This window comes from Boleophthalmus pectinirostris, unplaced genomic scaffold, assembly GCF_026225935.1.
Source record: "Boleophthalmus pectinirostris isolate CB_2022bp ecotype Guang Dong unplaced genomic scaffold, ASM2622593v1 HiC_scaffold_23, whole genome shotgun sequence".
Classification (NCBI taxonomy): domain Eukaryota; kingdom Metazoa; phylum Chordata; class Actinopteri; order Gobiiformes; family Gobiidae; genus Boleophthalmus; species Boleophthalmus pectinirostris.
Genome location: NW_026571207.1, coordinates 33,520,632 through 33,526,631, shown reverse-complemented (window position 1 = coordinate 33,526,631; position 6,000 = coordinate 33,520,632).

The following is a 6,000-nucleotide window of genomic DNA, read 5'->3' as shown; positions in this document are numbered from 1 at the left end:
CCAAAACCAAAATGAAAAAACAGATAATGATTTTATTTATTTATTTATTATATTATTTATTATATTATTATTTTATTTTTTTTTTTTTTTTTTTTTTCGATTTTCCATTATTTTGAAATGAATAATAGAAAAAACAGATGACGGTCGTTTCTCGTTCATGTGATGGACTGAACCAGGACTGAATCAGGACTAAAACAGGACTAAACCAGGACTAAACCATTTTCAGTCCTGGTCTGGTCCCGCTCTCAGTCCTGGTCTCAGTGCTGGTCTGGTTCTGGTCTGGTTCTGGTTTCTGGTCCCAGTCTCAGTCCTGGTCTCAGTCCTGGTCTGGTCCCAGACCTGGTTCAGTCCTGGTTCAGTCCTGGTCTCCGTCCTGGTCTCAGTCCTGGTCTGGTTCTGATCTGGTTCTGATCTAGTCCCAGTCTCAGTCCTGGTCCTGTTCCCAGTCTCAATCCTGGTCTCAGTCCCGGTCTCAGTCCCAGTCTGGTCCCAGACCTGGTTTAGTCCTGGTTTAGTCCTGGTTAGTTCTGGTTTAGTCCTGGTTTAGTCCTGGTTTAGTCTGTTTAGTTCTGGTTTAGTTCTGGTTAGTCCTGGTTTAGTTCTGGTTTTAGTCCTGGTTTAGTTCTGGTTTAGTTCTGGTTTAGTCCTGGTTTAGTCCTGGTTTAGTTCTGGTTTAGTCCTGGTTTAGTCCTGGTTTAGTCTGGTTTAGTCCTGGTTTAGTCCTGGTTTAGTTCTGGTTTAGTCCTGGTTTAGTCCTGGTTTAGTCCTGGTTTAGTCCAGCGTCGCAGTTTAAGTCACATAAATGGGAAACGCCCTTTGTCAGATTTTTTCCATTCTTCATTTAAACACAAAATCAAAAACTGACAAAAACAAATTGTTATCTGTTTTTTCATTTTGGTTTTGGAGACAAATAATGAAAACATTGTTTTTTTTTCTTATTTCTGGTTTTATATTGAAAGACGAGTGATACACTAATTATTTTCCTACTCTCCTTTTCCTACTCTCCTTGGAGGACTCTTCTTCCTCCTCTCCTTCTCCTCTTCTCAAAATAAGGCTATTATATTCAACTGGAGTCTGTGGTCACGTCCAGTTCTCTCTCCTCCTTCCTTTTCCTTCTCTCCTCCTCTCCTCTTTCTCCTCTTCTTCTTCTTCTCACCTAAACCAGGACTAAACCAGGACTAACCAGACCGGGACCAGACCGGAACCTGAGACCGGACTGAGACCGGAACTGAGACCAGGACTGACACCACGACAGTGTTGTGCAAAGTTCACACTTTTCATGAACTAGTTCAAAGTTCAGTTCACACTTGTTCAAAGTGAATAGTTCACATTCATAGTTCACAATTTTAATTTTGAACTAGTTCAAAGTTCAGTTCATTTTATATTTAGATGAGATCTGTAAATGAAAGGCTGCATTTATTTTTCAAACTGACTTCTAGTTTACAACAACTTTACAAGATCCACTGTTGGACAAGTGACTTTAAAACTGTAATGTGTTATTTATGACTTGTTACTGTCATTTCAAAGTCATTTGTTACATTACAATATTACTGTATTTAAAAAGTAAAACATTACATGACTATTGCAGCACTTTTAATTTACTCTCACCAAAAGAACTGTTAAGATGCTGAACCTTTGCGCCGTATATGGACTGAACCAGGACTGAACCAGACTAAACCAGGACTAAACCAGGTCTAAACCAGGTCTAAACCAGGACTAAACCAGGACTAAACCAGAACTGAACCAGGTCTAAACCAAAACTGAACCAGGTCCAAACCAGGAATAAACCAGAACTGAACCAGGACTGAACCAGGTCTAAACCAGGAATAAACCAAGACTAAACCAGGACTGAACCAGAACTGAACCAGGTCTAAACCAGAACTGAACCAGGACTAAACCAGGACTAAACCAAGACTAAACCAGGACCAAACCAGGACTAATCCTGGACTAGAACTTGGAATCTAGCACCGCCCCTGAGTGAACCCCGAGTGCGCTCGGGCGTCAGCTGCGTTTATCTCGGTGGAGCGCGGACTTGTGCGTCGGTCCTTTCGCTCAGGATCACGGTCTACGCGGGCGCACCTCCGGCGTTTCACCGCTGCTGATATCGCGGTGATTTTAGCAAATTTGTATGAAGAAAAACGAAAAACCCACCATTTCAATCCAGGTTAAAAAAGCATTGTGACGCGCGTTACTGACATATGTACCAAGTAAAATAATGCGCGCGCGGAGCAGCACGTCCTGTGCGTGTAGATTTCAGAAAATAGGATCCATCCTATTTTTTGACGCTCTACACGAGCTGAGGCGCGTGTCTCCGTCAAAATCCACAGAGAGCATGTATCTATTGTTGTATTTGTGCATTTACCATCAGCACATTGTGCTCCCTGGGCAGTTGTGGATCATGTGAAAGAGCCCAGATCCACACAGACTGTTAATTAGTGCTTTGAAAGTCAGCCTGTACAGAAGGTAAATACAAGCTGCTAAACGCGCCCAGTCAAGTTTGATTGACTTTCCCATTGAGAGACACAAGAGCCCGTACGTTCCGCTAAAGCTGCCGGTGGAGTCGCCTTCACGTTGACACGCGGCTGTGGTTTCACGAGGTGAAGTGCGAGCAGATCGTCACTCGTCAGGTGAAAACAAATTCCGACGTTTAACTGAAGCCCAACAGTGACGTACGTCGTTCATCACACATAATTTGAACAAATTCACGTTCAAGTTCTTGATTTACAAAAGTGTTGCGTTCAGTTCAAAGTTCACTGAAAAATGAACGTGTTCAATGAACGCGTTCTTTTGAACTCGTTCATGCACAACACTGCACCACGACCAGACCGGGACCAGACCAGGACTTAGACCAGGACTTAGACCGGGACCAGACCAGGACCAGACCAGGACTTAGACCAGGACTTAGACCAGGGACCAGACCAGGACTTAGACCAGGACTTAGACCAGGACTTAGACCAGGACCAGACCAGGACTGAAAACGTGTTAGTCCTGTTTTAGTCCTGGTTCAGTCCGTACGCGGTGCAACAGTCCAGCATCACAGTTTAAGTCATGGAAACGGGAAACAGCCGTTATCATTTTTTTTTCCATTATTCATTTAAACACAAAATCAGAAACTGAAAAAACTGAAAACAAATGAACGAATGATACACAAATGATGCCACTCTGTCTCGCTGGGTAAGTTGGGCGACCTGATTTTCAAAACCAAAATCTGGGACACCACGGGTTTGGAGCTGTGATAATAATAAAACTGTGAAACGAGTGCGTAATTAAGAAGAACTGTTCTGCACTCGGCCCATCCACGACAAACATGTGTCAGTGTGGTCAGGTTTTCTTTTGTGGTTTAGGTTTAGTTTGAGATGTTCTTCAGTTTAGGTTTAGATGTTCTTCAGTTTAGTTTGAGATGTTCTTCAGTTTAGTTTTAGATGTTCTTCAGTTTAGGTTTAGATGTTCTTCAGTTTAGTTTAGATGTTCTTTGGCTTAGGTTTAGATGTTTTTCAGTTTAGGTTTAGATGTTCTTTGGTTTAAATGTTTGTTTAAATGTTCTTCCCATCAGTTTCCATCTTCAAACAGCAGCAGCAGTGAGAGTCCAGGTTTGTGAAACGTGTCCAGTGGCGCCTCCTACTGGTTCTCCACGGTGTTTCAGTTTGAACATGACATGAAAACTCCACACGCTGGGGACGGGAGGGTGATGTGGACCAAAATATCTCAAGACTATTTTTATATCGTGACAAAAACACCAGAGCCACGTGTTCAGTTTGGTGAATCTGAGTCAAACGGAGAGGAGGGAGTGAAAGAAAAGATGTGCTCTGTTCCACTTCCTCTTCCTCAATGAACGAGTCTGGGTCTTTTTGTTTGAGCTGCGGGAATGAACACGTCCCCTTCAACCAATCATCTTCAACCAATCATCTTCAACCAATCATCTTCACACCGCAACTACTGTGAATGAAAGAGAAAGAGGGAGAGAAAGAGAGAGAGGAGGGGAAGAAAGAGAGAGAGAGCGAGAGAGAGAGAGAGAGAGGAGGGGAGAAAGAGAGAGAGGGGGGAGAGAGAAAGAGGGAGAGGGGAGAGAGAGGGGGGGGGAGAGAGAAGAGAGAAAGAAAGAGAAAGAAAAGAAAGAAAGGAAGGAGCAGCAGAGAGAGAGAAAAAGAAAGAAATGAGCAGTAAAGAGGAGAAAGAGAGTGAAAGAGAAAAAGAAAGAAAGAAAGGAAAGAAGGAAGGAAGGACGGAAGGAAGGAAGGGAGGGAGGGAGAGAGAAGCAGCAGAGAGAGAAAGAGAGAGAAGGGGGGCAAGAGTAGAGAGAGAGAGAGTGAAAGAGAGGAGAGAAGGGGAGAAATAGAGAGAGAGAGAGAGAAGCAGTAGAGAAAGAAAGAAAGAAAGAAAGAAAGGAAGGAAGGAAGGAAGGAAGGAAGAGAGAGGAAAGAAAAGGAAGAAAGAAAGAAAGGAGCAGTAGAGAGGAGAAAGAGAAAGTGAGAGAGAAAAAGAAGGAAGGAAGGAAGGAAGGAAGGAGAAAGCAGCAGTGAGAGAGAGAGAAAGAATGAAAGAAAGAAAGGAGCAGTAGAGAGGAGAAAGAGAGAGTGAGAGAGAAAAAGAAAGGAAGGAAGGAAGATAGGAACAGCAGAGAGAGGGAGAAAGAAAGGAGCAGTAGAGAGAGAGAGAGAGAGAGAGACGCTCTAGACGCACAGCTGGATCAGAGGAGAGCGGGAGTGACAGAGGAGGAGGAGGAGGAGGGACACGCGCGCAGATAACACGTGTGGAGGATGGAGAGATAGAGCTAGAGATGGAGATAGAGATGGAGACAGAGACGGAGAGAGGGAGGGAGGGAGGAGAGAAGAGGGAAGGAGGGAACGCGCTAATAACATGTGTGACACGGGCGCACGCTCACAGCTGGAGGAGAGAGGATGGAGAGATAGAGACGGGGGGATGGATGGATGGAGGGAGGGAGGGAGGGAGAGTTAAAAGGCGCAGAGTCGCTCGGGTTTGGATCAGAGGATGAATGAGAGGAGCGTGAATCAACGTGCGCGGATTTAGTGAATGAAAACGCGGATGAACGGACGCTTTACGCAAATGGACTTTATTCATCATTTTAACATCGACACAGAACCGGCGAGCGCGTCGAACAAGAAGATTTTAACTCTGAAAATCTACAACGAGCACAACTATTCTTTACTTCCAGAACTTTCCTGCGGACTTTTCTGACTTTGACGCAACGGGAAAGCGCTTCTTCCCCCCGGCTTGAGTTGCAACCACGTGTCGGTAAACTTCCCCGTAGATCAAAACTACTCCCAAAATTGTAAGCAAAAGGACTAATCCAAACTTTTGGAGACGTGCGCGGCCAGGATTGTAAAGACTTCCGCGGTGATGTCTGAAAAGCGAGCCCGGTTTGAGTAACAGTTTTGGGGTTCGGTTTTTTTCACCAGCTTCCCTCCGAGGAGAGTCCAGTTCCAAATACGGGCTTCTCCAAAAAACGTGACACTATCAGGCTTCCAAATCGTATCCAAAGTTATCCAAGACTTGATGCGCGTAAAAAGAACTAAATAAAGTCCAAAAACTCCCGCTGACTTCCCCAACAAATGCAGCGTCTTGTGAAGAGGATGCCCGAGGAGAGAGCGCGTTTCCCGGTCCAACCTCTGCAGCGAGACCCGGTGAATTTCCTGGAGCGATTTTCCAAAGTTAATTTACATCCAAAATGAAGAAATAACCTCCGGGAGACGATAATCTTCCAAAGTAGACCGCGCTGTTACGCACGAAATTACTAAAAATTGCGCACAGACGTCCAGCAGTTCCAGGGGCTCTGTCTGCGCTCTCAGCCCGGAGATAGAGCACCATCCCCGGCTTCGGTTGACTCACGCTCCACTTGAACATCCACGGAGCTCTTCACATCCAGAACACAGACTTTAGACAAAGTTTGATCCAAAAACAACAACAAAAAATACATGTAGTGACTTCCAAAACTTTACAGCGGGACAGTCAAACACATGTCCCGAAACAGGAGCCGGTTTC